The 25,260-nt window shown below is 38.1% G+C and overlaps 1 pseudogene; it reads left to right on the forward strand.

Annotated features, from left to right (window-relative positions):
- Nucleotides 1-24,833, forward strand: part of LOC107677084 (Down syndrome cell adhesion molecule homolog) — a 124,870-nt pseudogene extending 100,037 nt beyond the window's left edge.
- Nucleotides 24,834-25,260: the final 427 nt, after the last annotated feature.

Consider the following 25,260-nt stretch of genomic DNA (forward strand, 5'->3'; position numbering starts at 1 on the left):
CAAGTCAGCTGTCTGTGATTAAAGTTGTGTTGGCTATAAGCTGATAATAAATGTATGCAAATAAAATCAGTTAAATAGTGATAATTAGCTTTCCATTATTTAAATTTCGCATTTGTAAATTTAGCATTTTTCTATTTTTTTTTACATTATGTAACATTAATTATATATTCTATGCACATTCATTTAATAATTTCTTAGCATTTGTTATGTCCCCTTTTTGCTTTAAAGGGGTCCTATTATGCTCTTTTACAAAGTCTTGATTTTGTTTTGGGGGTGTACTAGAACATGGTCTCATGCTTGGTGGTTCGAAAAATGCATTAATTTTCACATAATTTACATTATTACAATACCCTTCTCCCCAGCCTGGCACAAATGGCTCGATTAGTTCCGGGTTCGATGAAGGCCCGCCTTCCGAAAAACAAAATGTGTTGTGATTGGTTAGCTATCCCAGTGCGTTGTGATTGGCGAACAGCTGTACAGCTTAGACGGTATTTCAGTACTGCCCCGCAATTTGCTCTGTCTTTCAACAAAAGCTAAACACTTAATTACTGTATTTGCATTACTGTAAGGGTAGGTTTAGGGTTGTGGTAGGTGTAGACGTTAATAAACCATAATTTTACAGGTAAGATTTTTCGTTGTCGAATTGTACTACCCACTGTTTTAATGGGAGGTAACAAAATCTGACAGGTTTAACCCAAACCTTGCTTACTTGAGGTATGCTGGTTCCAAAAACATGTCTGGGAGTAAATTCAGTCAACTCAGAGTATGTTCACGGTTAACACACAACACATTCTCAACAGAGCTACGAATCGACGAGTCACTATGGAAACGGATGCTAAGAAAAAGCGCACCATTGTACTTCTTCCTTCTTTTTTTGTTCAATGGCCATTTACAGACCTAATGCATATCGCCACCTAATTGGTAGCTGTGCAATCATTTTTCAATCTTGTTTGATTGATGCTGATTATATAATAAGACATATCATATCATTTTATTATAGAAATACATGATAGAAAACGTCCTGTTGCAAAAAGCATATTTTGTGCTTCATTGGAAGTAAGGAAATATTTTATATAAAGGATTTTGCATGCTGGCAATGTCACACATTTGCTTATTTAGATCTAGCAATAGTGAATTTGCAAATACTCCATTGTCATTTTCCATCGTAACTTTTTTTTCTTTTAAATTTTTCAAAATCCTACAACTTCTTTTATTGATAAATTAGTTTGTTTCTCAGTGAATCTAATATAAAAATACTGTGTATATAATATATTGTACTGTATATAAGGTTCACATTACAGTAATTAGAATTAGATTTATATATTAAATGAAAAAAATGAAAATGTTTTATTATGGTTGTATTTCGGTGCTGTGCATGTGGCTGGGTCGTCACTGACGGTAAATATTATTTCATGCATAACATCACTCTGTGTCTTTCTCTGTTTCTCCTTCTGTTCAGTTCCTGCCATGATCACATCTTACCCCAACACCACACGAGCAGAACAGGGTCACATGACTGAGATGAGCTGCACTGCTCACGGTGAAAAGCCCATCAAGGTTCGCTGGGAGAAGGAATCTCATATCATCAACCCAGACATGAGCCGCTATGTGGTTACTGTGAAGGAAGTGGGAGATGAGATCATATCCACCCTGCAGGTGAGCCAGACACCATCTACACTGAGAATGCAATCATACGCCTCATTTCCAAGACACATATTCAGGGCTGCCCTGGACTAGCTGTTTCATTTCCTGTCAAAAATCATCCACCATTTTCACACACTTATGTTTGTCCTTGTTGTCAACATGAAACTTACAACTCATTTATACTATGGTATGGCAAAGGCAATACATGTTTCAGGTATCCGTGCTTACAGAAATTACTTTTACTGTTCACCAGCAGGTATGGTTCAAGTACAGTCGAAAAAAAAAAGGTAACAGGTAACGTGAAATTAAATGTGAAATGTATATAAAAAATTAAATAAAATTAACTAGTAATTTCTTTTAAAATGTCTTCCAATAATCTTTGAAAAATAATTTTACAGTTTAGTAGTATTATGCTATTTTGAACATAGCACAGTACAGTACAGAATACCAAACATAGCCCACGTCAAACTCACTATAGGCTACAAGGAATATTAGAAGAACTACAGAAATTATTAACAAAGTCAGGGTAACCTATTGTCCATACATTTGTGTTTTCTCCATGAAACAGTTGAATGAAATAAAAGCCCTTGTTACATAAAAAGAAGATAGCAAAAAGCACTAATGTCAAGTGTGGTGATGGTTTCAAATGGCAATATTATATTAAAGTCCATAAAATGCAAATGTATAAATATATCAACCAGTCCTTTAGGGGGACCTTGTATAAAAATAAAATGACCCTGGAAGACAAATTTACCTTGTAACATAAAGAGGCTCACTTAAATGGGTACTTGATCGTTTCAGTAAGTATTATTGTAACGGTCTGCAGATCTGTGCAACTTTTTTGTTTAACGTTGCACAAAAGATTACTCATAAATCATGCTAGTCATTAGTAAGAGTGTGCAGAATTTATTTTTTCTTTCTTTTTTCATGTGTTTTTTTTTTTCTTTAGCAATTTCATGAGAAATCAAGCACATAATCTGGGCTTCTACGGTTGAAATAACATGCAGGTGGATGTTTATGCTTGTGCCACATTTACTTTATCCGAACATGATATGAAACAAGCATTCATAGATGCTTCAGTGTGTGTTTGTGTTGCCCATTCTGAGGAAAAATGTAAGCAAATCATAGGAAAAATATGATTTAGTGTTCTCAAAAACATGAAAAGCCATGGGAATTAGTAAAATATTTATACATTTTATTTTCTCCACTCTTAAATATTGCTTATAGATATTGATTTTTGTTAGTGTTTGTGCAAAACAACATTTTACAATGTCTGTGGAGGGTCTTACTGGAGTAATTTGTACACTAATAAGTATAATCAATCGAATATACTGTAATAATTCAAAAGACTGTACCTGACATACTCATAAACATCCAAATAAAATGATGAAACGATTTTAAAACAATTCTTATCCATGAACGAATGAAATGTGAACAGCAAAACTCCCATAGCAATTACCAATATCATTTACCTAAATGCCTTTATGTACTAGTCAAATGTGTACTATTTGTGTCTTCACAGATCTTACATACCGTCAGAGAGGACTCTGGCTTTTTCTCTTGCATTGCTATCAACTCATATGGCGAAGATAAAGGAATCATTCAGTTGATTGTACAAGGTAAAGTTTCTGCTTTGTTCTTGTTATTTTAATTTGAATTTAAGATTGCACTAATGTTGCTTTTAAATTAAATGATAGTTTATTATTCTAAAGTATATTAAGAATATATTCAATATAAGAATGCATTAAGTATTAGGAATATATTCAATATATATATATATATATATGATTTTTTTTCCATGCCAAAATATGTTTCATTGTCTAATCTCTACCAACATTTCTCCAAAGATCGTCCTGATCCTCCTGAAGTTGAGATCAGAGAGGTAAAGGACCGAACCATTGCACTTCGCTGGACAATGGGCTTTGATGGCAACAGCCCTATTACAGGATATGACATCAACTATAAAAACAAATCATGTATGTTTTTTTTTTTGCCTCAAATAAATTATTATTATTTATATTCTTTAAGGCAAGAATTGTTCATAGTAGGTGTTTTAGGCAGTCGTTTGTATTATGTGTTTCATCACTGCTAGAAGCTGGAGTTTATTGACAAGTCGGCATCTTGGCCTGGATCAATCTGTTTAAAAAAAAAAAAAGGACGAATACATACAAAATGAATATATTGAGCTAATAAATCAGACTGAATGACCAATGTTCAATTTTATTCACATAGGCTGAATTCTATGTGCCAGTCATTCATAGAATGATCTTTGATCATTACGTTGGTTGAAGCTAATTAACTAATTAAGATTTTTTTATTTTTATTTTTTTTATTCCTTCACCCTTTAAACTGTGGTAAAATGACTGTAACATAGCCTCTTGTGGTTTATAGCATTATCACTTTGCATTTCTCTGTATTTCTTCAAGCTTCATGGGCCTCATCTCAAATGACCAAAGACGTCTCCCCTCAGCTGAATCAGGCCACCATCATTGACCTCCACCCTGCTTCCACCTACAACATCCGCATGTTTGCCAAAAACCAGATTGGCGAAAGCAGACCAAGCAATGAGCTGACCATCACCACAGATGAAGCACGTGAGTATTGCTACAACTGAAAATGATGTGAGCCTTTGTGAGTCTTTTTCTATAGTACTCTGTAGTATCAGACATTTTATTATCTGTGCCACCTAGCACAGATAATATAACTAGGTGGCTAGCATTATAGCCACCTAGTGGCTCAGTCCATTATTTTCTCTGTCTTTCCTGCATGTGATCAATCTAGCACCTGATGGCGCTCCTCAAGATGTGCAGCTGGAAGCAATCTCATCCCAAAGCATCAAAGTCACATGGAAGGTAATACGGAGGAACAAGACATGTAGATATGCAAAATTGGAATCTGTGCAGGTGAAATCATTTTTGAGGAATATTTTGGGTTTAAGCTATTTCAACAGTAGAGACAATGTAGATTATCACAGAAAATTATGTTTAACTTGTCCATTAAAGAAAAGGTAACACTTTATTAAGAACAAATATGAACAATTTTCTTGACATGGTTGTAGGTGCCAACACTGTCGTACAGTTTGTACATACCCCCAAATTATGTACTTTCCCATCACCAAAGAAGTATTTACTTTTTCAAATTGGAATGCAGATACAGTATGTTTTTTTTTTCTCTTCTGATTCTCCCTTTCTGATGTTACAATATCTATTCTGTTCTCTGTTCTATTCTTTCCAGCCCCCCCTCAAACACTTACAGAATGGTTTGATCCGAAGCTACCAAGTGTGTTATCGGGAGTTTGGGACAGGGGGCAGCCCACAATACAACACCATCAATGTGGACACCACAGGGGACATTGAAACCCTCACTTTGGATATTCTGAAGAAGTACACCCAGTATGAGGTGCGGGTGCAAGCAGCCAATCGGGCAGGCATAGGTCCCACCTCGGAGGAAATCACCATCACCACTCTAGAGGATGGTTAGTCACTTTATGATTGTCACCTTTGTTATATTAATACTTTGAAGCTTAATTGATTTGTTTATAATAGTTGATTAATAAATGACTCACGTATTAGCTTTAAATTCTATCTGTAGGACATAGTAATGCACATACATATTTTGAGATTTCATGATAAATATCACACAGAGTATATTAACTAACACGATCTGTCCTGTTTTCCCTCACAGTGCCCAGTCGCCCACCTGAGAACGTTGTGACAACAGCTACCACCCCCGAGACCATCTCCCTGTCCTGGTCTGCTCTGTCTAAAGAAGCCCTCAACGGCATGCTGCTTGGTTATCGTGTCATCTACTGGGCCAACCTACCTGATGGAGGTCAGGCAGGGTTATGACCTTCTCAGCTTCTGCTGAGAATTTCTTCCATTTATGCATAATTATGTAGCACACAGATGTCAGGGTTAGGTGTAGGGGTAGGTTCAGGGTTAATACCTAGTTATTACTCAGTTATTGTAATTGCTAAAACAAGTACATAGCACATACATGCAGAACAGGCTTGTAAAATAAAGCGTTACCAATTAAAGTGCTTCCAAAAGTACCGTAGCAGTTTAGTGATGGTATCAGGTGATAATACCGTAGTACTTTCTAAATTCATACACTTTGGTATTTACATAGTGCTCCAAGGTATTTCAGAGATGCACGTTTTTTACAATGTATCTCCAAATAGCACCAAAACAATTTTTTTTTGTAAATAACATTTTTTTTTTAATACAGACCTGTCACACACTATACATTATCATAAAGTGATACATTTGGGACATACAATATAAATTCAATTGCATTTCTGCCTCAGACCACCAGAGGGCATGGTGGCCTTGTTGTAGGAGACAGAAAGTGAAGAAACAGTGGGCAGTAGGCCTACAGTAGAAACACAATAATTATTGGACAAATTGTCTACATTTAGATTTACTGTCACTCATTCAGCAGACTTACAAAGCATTTTTTATTTATTTATTTATTTTTTGGATGAAGGTGTTCCCATTTCTTTGGTGCACCGGTCCAAAGAATGTGGCTGTGCATACTATGCACCCTGTTTTTGTAGTATGTATCGCATGCTATGGACAGTATGCAAATTCCCTGTATACATGAAATACCTGAATGCCAGTAGTAGGGAGCACCCAGCAAAAAGATCAGTGGCCATTTTCCAGGCCGCACTGCAGAGCCATTATTAATTGAACTACAATAAGGCATTGATGTACAGATTCAAGGGTAAAAATAAAAATGGTGACACAACAGTCTGTATATTGTAGTATTATACAGGACACAGTGACCTATGAATATGCAAAATGTAATTAATTGACTAATGCAATGATAGTGAGAGCTAACTCAAATGTATACAATGTCAAGATAAAGGTTCACATATACACTGTGTATGTATATATACAGCCCCCCCCAGATCAGTTAACAGTTTGTGTGTCTGTTGCAGAGCTGGGAGAGATCAGAAACATCACAACCACCAAGCCTTCACTAGAGTTGGAACGGCTGGAGAAATACACCAACTACAGTATCCAGGTCCTGGCCTTCACTCGAGCCGGAGACGGAGTCCGTAGTGAGCAGATCTACACACGCACCAAAGAGGACGGTGAGACTCATTCCGATTGCACATACATAATGGCTAGGTGACTCCCCTGTCTCAGTTTAATCTACAGAAACAATAAAAAGGCAATGTCAGTAGTACGCTTCATTCACCAGCCCCAATTCCCTGCTGACCATGTTATCCGTGGTGATTCTGTACCCACCACAGGGTTTTCTGCAGTTTTACTAAATGACACTATTTTTTTACTTAAAATGCAAATGGGCAAATGCCTTCTACAGCATACCCTGATAAAACAAATACACATTCTCACACTAAAGTCATTTTCACAATTTCATTACAATTCTCCACTGTGGTCTTGCTCTTATTTTGGCATTCAGTGACAAAGAATTGGAGAGAATTGTCAGAGGCAGTAGTTTGTTTGTCACCAATCTTCCATTCTTGATTGTTAAGTGAAATAAAACTTATACAGAAGAGATTTCAGTAAAAACCATCAGCAGGAGTGACCAAAATCAACCTGTTTCGAGTTGTCTAGTGGGATATTCCGCCCTAAAGTAAGTCATTTGTAGGTTGACTTTGCTCATTGCACAGACATCTGAACCCAGTGACAAAACCAATCCAAACAGAGAGGTGATTGGTGTGTTTGGGAAATTGTGTAAAGTCACACATCTCACCTTTCCATTAAATTAGAATAGAACAGCTAGGTCACTTCCTTTGTAGCATACAAGGTGTCTTTTCTAGAGCTTCTCCTCAACAAATTATGTCATTTCTCCTGCTAAAACCAGTTCCTGGCCCTCCAGCTGGAGTCAAGGCAGCTGCTTCCACAAGCTCAGTGGTATTTGTTTCCTGGCTTCCTCCACTCAAACTCAACGGAATCATCCGGAAATATACCGTCTTCTGTTCCAACCCTTACCCCACGGTGAGCTTTATCTGTGGCTGCACAGCTCCATAAGGCAGCCCCAAACTTAATTATTCAAATTTACCAAACACGATTTTAATAGAATTATAAGGAATTATGACAGTGCTTCCCTGACCTTGTTCCTGGAGGTACACATGTTGGATGTTTCCCTTATCTGACCTATACATTTCTGGTCTCGGAGTCTCTACTAATGAGCTGATGAGTCGATTCAGGTGTGTACTTAGGAGGAGTTTGAAATGTGTAGTGTTGGTGTGCCTCCAGGAACAAGGTTGAGAAACAAAGTAGAAGAACATTTCACTATGTAACTCATAACTCTAAAAAAAGTCTATGGGTTTGGGATACTTGAATGACCTACTACATTTGCCAGTGCAGTTTCAATGTGCATTATTGCTTAATGCTTAGTGCTTCTTCTTCTTCCTCTTATTTATTTATTTTTTAATAGTAGGCAATGTAGAGTATAAATCACAGTATGCTAAGGCTGAGCAACTCTGGTCCTCAAGGTCCTACAGAGTTTAGCTCCAACCCTGATTAAACAACTAGCTGTCTGTAGTTTTCCAATAATTCTGAAAATCTTGATTAGCTTGTTCAAGGTTTTTGATTAGGGTTAGAGCCAAACTCTACAGGAAAGTGTATCTCAAGGATACGCTAGAATTGCCCAGCTCTGCGTTATGCCATAAGCAGTACAGTATTCCATTTTGCGGCACTTTGTAAGTCATTCTGGATAAGTTAATGCCCTAAATAAGGGGTGTCCAATACTTCTAGCAGAGTTTACCTCCTTCCGTATTTAAACACATCTGAACCAGGTAATCAAGATCTTCAGGGTCACTAGAAAAACGTCATGGTAAGTCTGCAGGAAAGTTGCCCTCCAGGAGCAGGATTGGACACCTCTGCCCTAAATGTAAAAACAATGGAACAGGGTTTCCAACAAATATAATTTTATGTTATTCTTATGAAACCTTTTCATTGGGTATCATTACAGGTGATCAGTGAGTTTGAGGCTGCACCTGATGTTTATTTTCGTCGTTTGACCAACTTGAATCAGAACTGGCAGTACAGCATCTGGGTTGTGGCGGTCACTGCAGCCGGCCGTGGGAATGCCAGTGAAATTATCACCGTAGAGCCCCAAGCTAAAGGTATGGAAGAATGGCACCTGGCAATCAGTCACCCTCTCTGTAACTCTTAGTGTGTAGTAGAAGTATGTGAATTGGGATGCAGCCATATTGTACCATTAACAGAACCAATATGGCACAGAAGAGTTTGTATGAGAGGCTTTGTTCACCATTGTAATGCCATTGTTTGTTTATTAAGCCCCTGCGCGAATCCTGACGTTCAGTGGTACTGTGACCACCCCCTGGATGAGGGACATTGTCCTTCCATGCAAAGCAGTCGGAGACCCTCCTCCAACCATCAAGTGGCTCAAGGGAAAGTATGTTTGATAACTATATTCTTTAGATTTTAATGTAGTCATTTTGTAAATCTAGTCAAAATTTGTTTATAAAGAACCGGAAGTGCTATGCATGAAACTGAAAATGCCTGATGAATTTGTTCTTCTGACTCATACTTGCTATGAAACTGATAATGTTTTCCTACAGTAATGGTACTCCTGCTCCGGTTTCAATCGATGGACGTCGCAGCGCTCACAGCAATGGCAGCTTTGTTATTCGCACTGTCAAAGCAGAAGATTCTGGGTACTACAGATGTGTTGCCAGCAACAACTGGGGTTCAGATGAGATCATGCTAAACCTTCAGGTCCAAGGTGTGTATGGCATCGGATAATCAAATTATATTCTCTGTAAATCCAAATAGCATTTTTTGTTTTGAATCATTGGCAGGACGCAGTTTGTGCCTTGAATTTTTTTCTGTAATTTATGAAAACAAATCTGTGAAAAAGAAAGGAAAAAGAAGTTTGACATAACCAATAAACACACAGGTCACGTTATTGAAATTGCATGAGCAAAACAGGTCATTAGTGTAGTGATGTATTGTACAATATGAAGCACAGCTCATAAAAACAAAGCAGCTTTCTGTTGGGCAACACATTGAATCTGCATGACCAAATTGAACCTAACGCAAAATATGCATGTGGAAATCTTTCCTATGAAATGGCTGGATGTCACCCATGAAAATTCTTCAAACAATGGTAAATGTGACTGTACCTTTACTCTCAAAATTTTTCAGTACCTCCGGACCAACCACGTCTCACAGTGACCAAAACCACAACCACCTCCATCACACTGTCCTGGATCCCTGGAGACAATGGAGGAAGCTCCATCAGAGGTTAGACTGCACTGATATCTATATTCCATATATTCAGCCACTTATTCTCCACTGTTTGACAAATATGGAACACTATCCACCTAGACCTGTCAAATGGTTTATTTCGCACGCTGTAATTTTTTAATAAACTTGAAGGTCAGCTTTGCATAGTAGGTGCTCTCTATCAATTTACAGCGCCCATGAAAGTGAATAAAACAAAGTGTGGCATTTGGGGTTTATTTTAAATTGGTGTGGTGTTCTCTGTTCAGGCTACATTCTGCAGTACTCTGAGGATAACAGTGAAGAGTGGGGCAGTTTCTCCATCAGCCCCAGTGAGCGGTCTTACCGTCTAGAGAAGCTAAAGTGCGGTACTTGGTACAAATTTACTCTTACTGCACAAAATGCAGTTGGTCCTGGACGCATCAGTGAAATCATTGAGGCTAAAACCCATGGGAAAGGTAAACATTTTTATTTATATATATATATGTGTATATATATATATATATATATATATATATAATTTATAGTTAATTATGCTGATCGCTAGTGGCTAAAATACATGACTGACAACTGAATAGTAAGTAGCCTAACTGAATTGTAACCTAATGCTGATTCAAAGCAGGCTATGAGCTATTATGCCATTGAGCAAGGTGCATAAAAACCCTCTTGAAATAAAACCACCAGTTTTCATTGCTGTGTTGACATATGTCATATTGAAACACGCTGGGAGACCATCCTAAATGTTTGTCCCTTTCTCATTAATGGCCAATAACAAAATCTGAGAACACTGAGAACTGTGTTCTGTGTGAAATAGTCAAATAGTGAAATGAAATGGGCATTATTCCATATTAAATGTTTGTAAACAGTAGTCTGCTTTCATGTCATACGACATGAAATAGAAATAACATGTTAGTGTGATACTTTTATATTAGCATGATATTAGCATGAAATCATAGCCATGATTTGCTACTTGCTAAGTATAGTGTGCAGGGTCATTCTCATTCCGGATTACATTTACATCTGGATTACATTACCTTTGATCTGTTTTCCCTGAATGTGTATACTGTATTTACTTTTAGTTTATTCCTATGAGTAGACTAGCATACATATGTTGTTAAAGCTAAAAGACATGGGCTGTGTCCGAAATCCCCCTATGCCAGGGATCCTCAAATCTGGCCCACGAGATCCACTTTCCTGCAGAGTTTAGCTCTAACCCTAATCAAACACACCTGAGCATGCTAATCAATGTCTTCAGGATCATTAGAAAATCACAGGTAGCTGAGTTTGATCAGGGTTGGAGCTAAACTCTGCAGCTCATTGGCCCTCCAGGGCAAGATTTGAGGAACCCTGCCCTATACCCTTATATAGTGCACTATTTGAGGGGAAAGCAATTTTGTAGTGGTGTCCGAAACCATAGTGGACATTATCAGGTCCACTCATTCAGTCCCATAATGCACTGCAATAACAAGTGTACCACCAATGTACTCTGAGTGTCGCACCGAATGACTTCCATACAGGTGTAAGTTTCTTTTTACTTGATTATTAAATTAAGTTTATACAAGTTTGTTGTCAGCGGACTACTATAGCAGCAAGCGCAAACTGCACAAAAGCTGCAGCCCTTCCAGCACACTTAGTGTCCAAATTTGATGACTCATTTTTATTCAATCTTTAAAGTGGGCTATATTAGTGGAGTAATGTATAGAATAGTGAATGAGTGTATCAGGCCAATTTCCGACACACCAATGTCCTACAGCTTATTTTGGTTTCATAGGATAGATCTTGGATTGCTAAGTCACTTTAAATAAAATTGCATGCTAAATAACTACTTAGCCCATATATTTTATTATTAATCATCATTTGCAATCGAAGTTTGACCACTTTCTCTAACTTCAGGATTACATTATCTCTCACTTCTCCACATTATCAGAGCCACAATTCGCCAAAGATCATGAGCTTTTCTCAAGTATCAACTCTACCCGTGTGGAGCTCAACCTCATTGGTTGGAACAATGGCGGCTGTCCGATCGACTCCTTTACACTGGAATATCGACCGGTGGACACTACGAAATGGACTATGGTGAAGCGAGATTCTCTCACCAAAAACCACATTCTCTACGACCTACAGGAGGCCACCTGGTACGAGCTCCAGATGAGAGTGGGCAACAGTGCAGGAACAGCAGAGAAGAGGGTTCTGTTCGCTACTCTAAATGTGGATGGCAGTGAGTACTACGTCTTATATTACCACACAGGGTCAAAATCAATGTCGTCTCAGTTCAGTGTTTGGAAGCATTTGCTTAAATTACTTAACCAGCAAGAGTTCCTTGATCAGACCTTATTGTCTAACCAGCACGTTTTGCTGGAAAACAGCATGGCGATGCTGATCTACCAGTCAGACTAGCACTAAATCAACAATAAACAGCATAAAACAGTGGAAGATGATCTAAAAGTTGAATTGATCAAAAGTTGGTTATAACCAGACTTTTAGAAATCTAAATTGTCCATCAGCTGCTCAAACTTCTCTCTCCAGGCACAATTGCTCCATTGCCAAAGACTGTGGACCCCAGCCAGGAGAATAGGCAGGGCAATGAGGGACTTAAGATGATGGTCACAATCATCTGTATTCTGGTGGCAATTTCCATGGTCTTCATTGTTCTTCTGGTATTGAGGAGAAGAAGAAGAGAGCAAAGGCTCAAGAGATTACGAGGTGTGTAGACACATGCCATATCTAGCGAACAGAACATCATAGCTACTTGAGGATGTTCTGATAAATTTCTTAATACACTCTTAATATTAAACAATATTTTGCAATTCATAACTTCCTTATTTCTTTTATTTCAAAAGACGCAAAGAGCCTAGCAGAGATGCTAATGAGGTAAATTACTATGGTATTGGCTTATAAATCAGTGCACTTTGTCATAAAGTAGTGCATGTAATTGTTTTCTGTTTGGATGTGTGTCTCCAGTAAAAATGCACGTACACCAGACACTGTGAACAAACAGCAGCAGACTCTGAGGATGCACATCGATATCCCACGTGCTCAGCTACTCATCGAGGAGAGAGACACTATGGAGACAATCGGTAAGAGACCACTGTGCAATGTTAGTGGTTTGCCTTTCCCTAAAGGCCCTGATTTGCTTGATGGTGGTCTTTTCTACTTACATTAGCCTGGTTGCCTCTGTCTTTCAGATGACCGCTCCACGGTGCTGTTGACGGACAATGACTTTGGAGAAACATCTAAACAGAAGTCCTCAACTGTCACCCATACAGTGCATTACCAGTCTCTATCTCAGGCCACTGGACCACTAGTAGACGTGTCTGATGCTAGACCTGGTACAAGTAAGAATTGAACTAGTCTGATTGGTTATGTTCATGTCTTAAATTCTCATATAGCTGCCCACTTGTGTAGATGACTTAATAGTAACACAGTCAGTTATACATTGTGTTTGACATCAACAAAATGTCCAATAGTAGTCTATAGCAGATATAGTGCATATACAAAAATAAAAACCCCGGGTCATTCCAATTTACTATCAGATGTATATAGTCTGCTAGATCAAAATTTGTGAAACTCAAATCATAGTGTATTTCACATAGTATACCATAGAATTCTAATTCTACCAGAAAGACTCGGGAGGCAAGAGAATGTCTGAATAAGATTTATTTAACAAGTAGTATGCAAATCGGTTGCAAATAGATGATATGTTGCAGATACTTGCTGATCCTGCCTGAAGATGAAGGCAGGGGTGGAGCCTACCCCCAAGGAGAGGAAAATTGATACCCACCAGTTGGAGTGTTTCTTAGAAATTGTTCCTAGAATATTTAGGCAAAGAAAAAAGATTAATATTAATAAAATAATATAGTCATTGACAGGTGTTAAAATCATTTAACAGAGGGAATCATTAGGTTGTTTTGCCTAAAGTGTTGCGAGAAAGGCCATGTAGGCCGTGAAAGACTGCCACATTAGGCCAGGGTACGAGGAAGACCACGTAGACCGTGAAAGAGGGCCACATTGGGCTGAGGTATGAAAAAGGCCACGTAGGCTGTGAAGACTGCCACGTTAGGCCGGGGTACAAGGAAGGCCACGTGGGCCATGAAAGAGGGCCACGTTAGGCCAAGTAAAACTAAAGCCAATAGATATGAGGAAACAGAGTGAAACCACCAGAAGCTGCAAAGATAAACTTGCCTTGATTATAACTTAAAGGTACCTGCTGAGCGTTTGAGATAGTTACTAGAATTCGAATGGGGAGGATGACCGTGTACTCAACAGCTTGACAGAGGAGGCTGAACCCCAAGTTCTGCTGCGTTCGTAGTGGCACCCGTCCAAAAGAATGACCTCTGTGAAGATAAGGTGATAGCCAAGGTTCTCTGCATCTACGATCAGGGGATTCTTAGTCTCAGCCTCAGACGTCATGCCCACGGACCATTGGTTGAATGTCTGATGCATACGGCACACAAAATTGGAAACACTTCGGGAGTTTCGAAGTCGTCATCGGATTTGTTGAATTCTACTGGATTTCCAGGAGATGTGCATGTCGCATTTTTTAACATTCCGCCTGGAAGCAAATATGCTGTGAAGCCAAACCCCCTCATGTTACAAGATAGCCGTCGTGTTTACAACTGTGATAATGAGTGCTTATCAGGATTAACTAAACGCTGGATTTTTAAAAGTATGTGAAATATTTAAAGTTTGCAGCATAGAATCTTTAAAATACGTACAGTACAAGAGTTTTACACACGGTCTGTTATTGTGGGGACATTTCCATGCCCCTGAACATCATTCGGCACAAACCGAAACGTGATTGGTTGCTTTATCTGTAAGTCATATGGCCTCTTTGGCGGTCCTTGCCATTCAAAGCGGCCAAAATTGATAAATAACCTTGTGGTACCCATGCAGAAGGATAAGAACACTTTTATTTGAGTCTTTATGAGTGGAAAATATTAAATATATATAAAATATTATAAAGGGTTATAATAATTAAGCGTTATGATATGAAGCCACATCAGATAACAAAAATAAGTTGTTTCAAACACCAGATGTTATTGAATGAGTCTGACTAAAAAAATGTCATTAAATATTCTCCTTTGTTGAAAACAAGTTGTAAATGCTTCTCATTAAAGTTTGAAAAATATATTAGGGTCGTGTTTCTATTAAACGCATGTTAAAGGTGACAACTGAGCTTGCAAAGATCGTGCAGCATTATGCAAACCAATCAATACATTCTGATCTTAGTACTGTACTTCACCAATAATACGCTGAACAAATAATTAGAACTTTATTATTTTTAAATTGCACTGAGCCAAAGTGCAACCTAGGCTCAATTTTGGGTTGATCATGCAGCGCTAGTCTGCTAGATTATCCTCATACATGAACAATCACACGACGAACGCTCACTTAGTATGACCATTCGCTTTGTCTTAAACACTGTGAGTGAATAGCCTAGTAGTGATGTGACGTTCGGCACAGAGGCTTCGAAGCTTGTATGAAAAAGAAACAAACCATCTGACAGTGCAGCACTGTACCGGCTTCACAAAGCTTCGTTTCACCATCACTAGTGACCTAGTGCAAAGAATAACCTTGCAAAGAATAAATTCTACACCCAACAGCCACAAGTGCATAAAACAATATGAAAACTTATCATGGTGTAGGCTGATGTAGTGAAGACAGAAGGCTGAAGGAGACTCGCAGCCGTGTTTTTTGATAACAGGCCCGTAGAGTCTTCGATGAAAGTTTACATGTGTGTATACTGTATACAGACAAAAATATAAATTGGTGATCGAGACGCGAGTAGAGTTGACGCGACAGCTCAATGAGCATTCGGAATAATAGCTGACATGAACTTAAAGCCGCTAGTGTTTCACATTTTCAGTTGAGAAAATTATTAACGCTTTTAGTGGGATGATCAAACAACCACAAACGTTTACTGTGAGACTAGTTATTTGCATAATATTAACAATATAGCGTGCATCGTGAAAAGGACGTAATTTACACAATCGTTCACAGAAGGTTCATTTTAAATTATATGTCGTAATTTTATGAAAACTTGGGCTAAAGTTTTAAGAGACGGTTTCACTGACCGAGTAGTGAACGCCGGTGTCAGTATGTGAGAACAGAACCAGGCAGGGCCATCCTTAGGGGGGTGCAACTGGTGCGGTTGCACCGGGCCCCGCGCTTGAGGGGGCCCTGCCGCGAATGGACCGAGGGGGACCAAAACCCCCCCACCCGGAACACGGACCAAGGGGGGGCCACCCTCCCTACGTCGCACCGGGCCCCGCGTCAGCTAAGGACGTCCCTGACTCCAGGTGTCAAGTGATGATTGGCTAGATCTGTGAGTAATGAATGACGTGACATTAGAGTCTTTCCGGTAGAACTTGCGCTAGAGCTCCCATTTTTTTGTTTGTTTGTTTCAAATATTTTCAAAAATTGGGTCCCAAATGATGCTCTATACCAGTGTTTCCCAACCACTGTGCTGCGGCACACTAGTGTGCCGTGGAAAATTATCAAAACGTTCTATCTCTATTATATTTCGTTACTATTATTATTTTAAATCAATATTATTGGTAATCTTTACGTCCGTTTGTGGGTTTTACAAATAGTTAACCAATGAAATGCATTCAAAAGAGTTTGCGAGTAAACCTCGTAACACCATTGGATCCTCAAACTGTCAGTGAAACCTCGTAAGTCCACCTCCAAGTCCAATCTCCATTCAGATTGAAGCGCCGAGCACAGTTTTCAGTGCAAGGGTAAATACAGAACTGATGTTTGAATAAGTACAGCGTTTTCTTTACTTAAGAAACATTTCAATTCAACAACAAAAAAAAAACAGCCCATATAGCTACAATAAACTTTATAACCTGTAAGAAAATGTAATGTGATGCACTCACCAACTCAGATGCGGCCGTTCTAATGACGGACAAAACACATTTGCTGGGCAAAAACCTTCCAAGTGTCTGATGATATATAAAGCCACAATACCAACTCTGACGACGCTGTTTAATTATTATTAAAAAAAAATGTTTTTACATTTCCTGAAAGTGGTAGTGCTTTTGGACATACCATAGACTGGGACATGCATTGTTTCCGCCAGACAGCGACGATATGTAAATCTGTTGCTTTATCATCACCGACAACATAAAGCTACCTAGGACCTTGTGTTCCTACCTGACTTAAGCTAAATTTTCACATTAAATGTGTGTACTACTTTTAATATGATATCCAGTTTTAATATGCAATTTGAAGCAATTGCATGTTTGTTAAATTGTGCTATATTTCAGTTCTTAGTGGTGTGCCGTGGCATTTTTTACTGCACTATACCAGTGGTTCCCGACCTTTTGTTTTTGAACACTGAAAAGAATAATGAGGTTGCCTACATCCAGTCCTGTGATTTGAATAACCATTAAATATGGTTTAATTGAGTTCACAGGAAGTGAATACCTGCTTTCTCTGCTCACTGACGGCTTTAGTGGAGCTGAACTGAAGAGGAGCATTTCTCTGACATGGGTCATGATTACAATCATTAATGATTCAGGTGGATTCACCAGCGTTGACTTAAATTAATTGCTTAGCTAAAAATGAAAATTCTGCCATGTTCACCCTCGTGTCATACAAACCCATATGACTTTTCATGGTGGTTTATGGAGTAGTAGTGTTCTTTACAGCACCTTGTATAATATGTGAGTACAGTGTTTTGTTCTGTTTTTTGTAATATTTTAGTACCATAGTATATGGCATATCACTACACCAGTATTTACATTTTTCCTGCCTGTAGTTTTCTAGTGATCTTGAAGATATTGATTAGCTTGTTCAGGTGTGTTAGATTAAGGTTGGAGCTAAACTCTGCAGGACAGTGGTCCTCCAGGACCGAAGTTGCCCAGCCTTGCTTTACAGTGTTGCAATGGCCGTCTTTTTGCAGTAACTCACCTGTCACAGTGGGTAGATGACATGAAGCGGCCCGAAGTTAACTGCATTGAAAACACGAGCGCACATATCCTACATACAGCTCCCGATCAGGGCGAAGTTCAGAGGATTTTGTCCACAAAATGATAAGAGCATGCATTATTTTATTATTTTACACAAAGTATTTTAACTTAGCCATTTTCTCTTGTCAGCATTTGACACAGAATGAAATGCATACACTGCCAGACACAGACAGATTTGCTGATGCGCAAAACAAGTATTTTACAGGAATTCCTTAAGTTTATGGCTGTTACTGTGGCAGCCAACAACAGAACAGCTTAACCCTGCACATATTTTAATATTTAGTTACACTGAAAAAGTTTCAGTTTAATTAATTCAGTCGATCTTATTACTCTGTTTTAACATTGATTTCTGTGGAGACAGGTGTTGTGCCCAATTCTGACCCCTGACAGATTATTACCCCCGTAGTATTGGGAGTAGGTGTGGGGTAGGGGTTAGGATTAGGCAATCAGGTAGTGACGAGGGGGGTAATAATTTGGCAGGGGGTCGAAATTGGGCACAACACTGGAACACGACAGCATCCTGACGGAATTTAGAATCATGGCGGCGCTCATCAGTTACTCGGGAAAAGGTAGATGACCACAGTAATTTTTCATAAGGGAGGGCAGAGATTTGGTTCACTTTACACTGGTCACTTTGTGCCATATTAACGTGTTCTGTATGTCTGTGTTCCCTCAGACCCCACTGCCCGCCGCACAGCGAAAGCAGGTCCCGCCACACGCAGTCGATACGCCAGCCAGTGGACCCTGAACCGACCGCACCCTCCTGTCTCCTCACACACTCTCACTACTGACTGGAGGCTGCCCACACCCCGCGCCACGGGCTCAGTGGACAAAGAGAGTGACAGTTACAGTGTCAGTCCCTCTCAGGACACAGGTAACAGCTAGTTCTTTCAGTTAAAGAAATCAATCACGAATAAAAAATCCTTGATCTTTTGTAATAGTAAGATATTATATGTAAACATACTTTAACTTTCAGATTTCAAAATTCCCACCCCAGTCCAAAAAGAGTATAGTTTTGTTCCAAAATCTGTGACTTTCTAAAGGCATACAGATTACAATAACACATGACCATCCAAATTTACATGTTAACGCCTATTCAGTATTCAGCACCTTGGTCATAGTGAAGTAATAATGGTACATTAGGAGATATGCTGTTATTTCTGAATACCAAAACAACATATAGTTCACCCAAAAATGAAAATTCTGTCATCATTTACTCACACTCATGTTGTTCCAAACACATAAGACTTACTTTCAACTTTTGAGCAAAAATTATATTTTAATATTCTCTCATCATTTTTGTGCATCCATTGAAAATGAACCACATCAAACGTGCTTGTGTGAAAGCACGCTTGGTGTTCCATTTACCAAATTTGATGTGATCTATGTATGTGCATTTTGTAAAAGTGCATGTAGCATCCGATGACCCCTTTAAAGGACACCTATTATACAAAATCCACTTTTACATGGTGTATGGACATAAATGTTTGTTGGCAGTGTGTGAACACAACCACCCTACAATGATAAAAATCCTATTTTAGAATGTATCGTCTTGTTGCTTCCATATTCTGTAAAAGTTTATGTACACTACCGGTCATAAGTTTGGAATAATTAAGATGTTTTCGAAAGAAATCCAAAGCTAGCCAATTTTATGAAAAATACAGTAAAACTGAAATATTGCGAAAATGATTACAATTTAAAATAAACATTTCTATTTAAATACATTTTAAAATGTAATTTTCAGCAGCTACTCTTCAGTGCCGCATGATCCAGAAATCATTCTAATATGCTCTTTTTGTGCTTAAGAAACATTTCTTATTATTATCAATGTTCAAAGCAGTTTTTGCTGCTTACATTTTTTGTGGAAATTGTGATAAACTACCATTTGATGCAAGTAAGAATTAAAAAGTAGAAAATAAATTTTAGAAATGTTACATTTTATTTAGCATGGATGCATTGAATTGAACAAAAGTGATAGTAAAGACTAAAAAACAAATTATTCTTTTGAACTCTCTATTCATCATAGAATGTAGAAAAAATGTAGCATGGTTTCCACAAAAATATTAAGCAGCAAAAACAGCACCAAATCAGCATATTAGAATTATTCCTGAAGACAATGAAAGACTTGATTCGGCTTTGCCATCACAGGAATAAACTTACATTCTGAAATGAATTCAAATAGAAAATAACTATTTTAAATGTAAATAATATTTTACAATATTACTGTTTTTGCTGCAATTAGCATCAAATAAATGAGCCTTGGTGATCATAAGAGACCTTTCCCGATCGCGTCCCTCTCTCTCTCTCTCCTACTTCAATTCCTTTCTAGCTATTATCCTATCATAATAAAGGCAAAAATGCCAAAACATTAATCTTAAACAATAAATATTCGAAAATTTTGACCAGTAGTGTATGTGTGAGTGAGTCTATTTTCTTCTGTATTTTCCACACATTCCTCAGTTTACCTGTTCACCAGTCAGCTGTCACTCTTGCAGTGTGCTATCAGTCCCTGTGTTGATGGGTACAGGTTTGAAGGCTGTTGTCCAAACACACTGCCACGTTCTTTTCACATCAATGTGCTTAATGTGTCCTGCGTCTGGGCCACCCAGGGCTGATTTCAGCCCCAGACAGTTCTTGAGTTACTGGTTAGAGTTTAGAGTTACTGTCTCATTGTGAATGAATCTAAGCACTATGTCCTCAGACAGGGAGCCTTTGGTTAGTGAGAGCACCTGGCACTGTTCTGTACGGCCAAATATGGGCGGTCTGCATCCTGTGCTGGGGAGGTATCGTCTGTCTTTACAAAACAGCAGTTTACTATCACAATGGAGCTGTTAAATGTGATATGAACTTCAAGTACTGGCCTTATTGGAAAGAGCTTTATGTAATACTGCACTCCACTCATTTAATCACCCAAGATACTAAGAATAGAATGAAAACAAACTAATCCATTGAGAGAGAAAGTGAGGTTACATTTATTCTTGTCTGATCGAGCAATGTTTTGTATGTGTGAGGTAAATTTGACATCTTTATCCATGATTTAAAATCCCAACTATTTATTTAGACAACTAGATGATTAGTCTATTACAACAATTTGTATGAATGCATAACCCTAGTAGGCAGTGAGGCAGCTCACTAGGGTTTGGAACAGAGCTCATGAACAATCAGTTGAACAGTTTAATTAAGCAGTCGCAGCAGTTGATTTTTAAAGAGACACATTTATAATTAGCTTTAGAAAATAAAACTTCAGTCTCCATTTAATAAAGTGGCTGACCTTTTATTGCTGGGTTTAATAAAGCCTATTAAAAACATTTAAATTATTAAATTTAACTCATAATTACCCGTTATTTTTTATACAGATTAAAAATCTAATTTTTGCTGAACTGTTTGTTTGATGTTTTGTTGCCAATTGCAGTGTTAAAATTTTCTTCAGTAGAGTGGACATTTTCAGTTAAAGGTCCAAATTAAAGCAATAAGCCCCAAGAAGCCGTGGTTTACAGTGAATTTATAACAGCTAAGGGGCATTGTTAGGCACGACGCGAAGCGGCTTCACTGGGCTTATTGCTTTTATAAAACGGTTATTCCATATACGTAGTAAGGTTTCACAGAATAAAACAGAGCAAATAAAGTGTAATGATATAAATAAAAACATTATTCTCCCACCAAACAATGTAGTTCCTCAGAAACAGTTGTGGTTCCAACAAAGTGGTTGCTGAGCAACACACAGAGGTAAACAAAGGTGTATGCTTGTAGTGTAATTTACAACAGCTTCGAACGCGGCTCAACCAATCAGAATCAAGGACCGGAACTATCTGTTTTATAATGTATATTGTATCATATGTACATTTCAAACTTTATATAGAAGGGTATAATAGACTTTAGGTATAATACACAATAATAAGAACATGAACAGGATGCTTAACAGGATAGGAATAAAATTGGCCAATACTCGGTGAGAGCTTGAGATGTAGTTTAATGCTGGTTTTGATATCTTACCTGAACTTTAGGATAGAATTCGAAAGTGCTCTAAAATACGTTTTCTAAATGTATTTTATCCTTCCCTATCTATTTCATAAACCTAACCTATCCTTTTCTGTCCTATCATATCCTATCCTAAACCTGACCTTTTCTATCATAACGTATTTTATCCTTTCCTATCCTACCCTACCATATTGAGTCATAAACCTAGCCTACCCTACCTTATCCTATCCTAAAACTCTCCCGTCATGTCCTGTGCTGACCTGATTATAGAGCTTGGACCTGGAAGTTCATTGTGGATATTGTGGAAAGCAAATCTGATCTTTGAGCAATGCTCACACTTACATGACCCTGTCTGTCTCGTAGGAGGTGAACTGGTCCATCTTCCCCCTTACCTGCGCATGGACTTCCTTTTGAACCGGGGAGCAGCCCCTTCAGGTCGAGAGGCCACAGGACAGACTTGTATGGACCCACAGAAGAGCCGAATGGCGAAGCGGCCAGCATTGCTGGCGCCAACACCCTCCGAGACCCCCTCGTCAGCCCTCTCTTCCTCCGGCCCCCCCAGCAGAGAGGCAGTACAACAGTGGCAGCCAGGAACTTCCTCTGCACTGCCACAACGCGAGCCGGGTGACCTGGCCCAGGCCGCCAAACTCAGCAGCTCCCAGGAGTCGCTGCTAGACTCCAGAGGACACCTGAAACAAAGCAACAACCCCTACACAAAGTCCTACACACTTGTATAACACAGGACTACAGCTATGGACCACGTTGCACTGTCACACACACACAAACACGTGAGGACCTGCTGCAAAGACGAGCGCTTTTCTGATTCAGAGATGAGTCCTGTACATACATTCTGAATTCCTAAAGAAGTGGATAGTTTTCTTTGCATCTGTCTTTCTTTCTATCTGTCTCACTCTCTCTGCTGTTTTTTTTTTTACACTTTCTTTCTTTCTTTCGCTCACCTTCTTCTCTTGCCATCTATTCTGACTAAGTTAGATTTTTTTTACGTAATCATTCATTTATTTTAAATACCACCGTTATGAAGATTGCCAAAATTATTTATTTCAATTGACAGAGGAACTACTTTTGAATTTATATCAAGGATAATTCTATAGTCATTATTATATAAAAATAGAGAAAAATTATCAAAAAATGGTTTAAAAAAGTAGGGTGTGGTCAGCTCTGCAGGAAGATGTTTCTTTCTCTATCCATGACTCTATTGTTTTGATGAAACGATGAGGTGCGATCGGCATTTTTGAAGCTGTTTATCACGGCGGTGTATCTGATGACCGCAGAAGACATGGAGGAAGGACAACGACTCCAACGTGGAAGACACGCGTCCACATTTTCCAGTCGTCTCAGAATGTTGTGCTCTCTAAGGACTGCATGGGAACCTGAAAATAAAAAAATGAATTCCAAGAGATTTTAGTCACACTAAGGGATTATATAATGTTATAATATACTGTATGTTATGACATTTTATATATATATATATATATATACATACACATAAAGAGATCACTTTTATTTGTGGATAATACAGGGAAAAAAGATTTGGTAAATAAAGTCCTTAGTCATGTTTGCACACATCTGGTTTGATTAGAAAATTTAAACTCTTGAGTTCTCTTGTCGTTTTTTTCCACTTATGGAGCTTTTTGTGTCTGCATAATGATAGATTCATCTGATGAAATGCAGAGCATGTGTGACACAACGAGAGAACCATGGAAGGTTTTCTCCAGCAGCTCCTTGAATGAATGGTATCTGATTCATCTGTTTGTAGATGGTGTGGCCTGTTTTGTGTAAGACACGCAACAAAGAGAAGATATTTTAATTGAGCAATATGACACTGGATTTACTAATAATTTCGTAATTCTTGGACATCTTGAAGTACTAACAGATATAAATGTATTCAGTAATGCATAATGAAAATTAAACCCGAAGATGATTGACAATAAAGAGACAAACTAATGACGCAGTCTCTAAACTATAATTGACAAATGTCTAAAATTGTCTAATGGTGACAACAGACAGACAGAATGATGAAAACACATTTACAGTGCACAATAGTGTTCTGAGATCTAATGCAACATGTTTGATTTGTTTTTGCCGTTCATGTCTTCAGTCATCAAGCCTGCCTTTCGAATGTCAGTCTAGACGTCAGTTAGATGCTTGCCTTAAACATAGAAAGACCAAAATGGTAAATCATGATGCTTGTAATGTAAAATGACTGTAATAAGAATCATATATCCTCATAAGTAAAACATCCTGGTGCATAAATGCACATAAACCTAAAGGGACCAGGACACAGGAAGTCAAGGAGATGTTTTGTGACCAGGTTACAGGCTCGAACGCCCATCCATGATCATAACCAACAGATGGCACTGCAATGTCTATTGAAATGTTTATGATAAGAGCTCTGACTACTGCCTGTAGGAGGAGCTCTTCTGTTTTGGGGGATTTCTCCTCAATCAGCTGAAAACCAGCACATGCAGTCATTCAGGCACCCACAGTATAGTTTTATTATATTATCAATATTATTTTAATAAAATCATTAGTGTTTTTTTAATCACTTCCCAGCAAATGAGAAAAGCAATATGTTACAGTTGCTCAACCAAACCAACACGAATGAGTCAAACTTACAGCTACAGTAAAATTGACTTTTCTCTCTAGATGTTTAATAATTTGCAGTCTAACTCATGGACTCATGTTTATCTGGACACCTCCAACTCAACTCCAATAACTACATTAAATTCACTAATATAAATGAAGTGGTTTTAGTTTAGTTTAGTTTTTCTTAGCTCTTTCGTTCGGTTAAAGGTGTCTGACTGGTGTTTTACTCCAGTAGAATGAAAATATAGATAAAAACATACAAAGGTTTTATGCATGGAGGAAGGAAAACGACGCCTAAGAAAACTAACATATAATAAAAACTCTAAAATATAAGACATACATTTCTATAGACTGTGTGGCCTCATTGAACTCATAGCAAATGAAATATGGAAAGAGGACATTCAGAATGCAGGCTGACATTGTTATTACCTGATTTTTTTTTTTTTGGGGATCTGAGAGCGATGACAATAGGGGCACAGTTATGAAACCTTATTAAAGAGATATTACAAATTTAAATAGTAGAAATAATTATTTTAAATATACATACAATATACTATCATTCAAAATCTTGGGATTACTATGAAATGTTTTGTTTTGAAACATATTGTTACTTTCATTCACCAATGATGCAATGACTTGATTAAAAAATACAGTATAATGAGACAATAATATAAGATGTATAATGTTACAAATTATTTCTATTTCTAATAAATGTTGTTCTTCAAATGTTCTGCTCATCAAAGAATCCTCCATGTGCAGTAATGACACTTGCAGACCTCGTGCATTCTAGAGTCTTTCCTTCACACAACGCAGATTTATCTGAGCACCAGAAG

This window comes from Sinocyclocheilus anshuiensis, unplaced genomic scaffold (assembly GCF_001515605.1).
Source record: "Sinocyclocheilus anshuiensis isolate Anshui unplaced genomic scaffold, SAMN03320099.WGS_v1.1 scaffold24, whole genome shotgun sequence".
Taxonomy (NCBI): Eukaryota; Metazoa; Chordata; class Actinopteri; order Cypriniformes; family Cyprinidae; genus Sinocyclocheilus; species Sinocyclocheilus anshuiensis.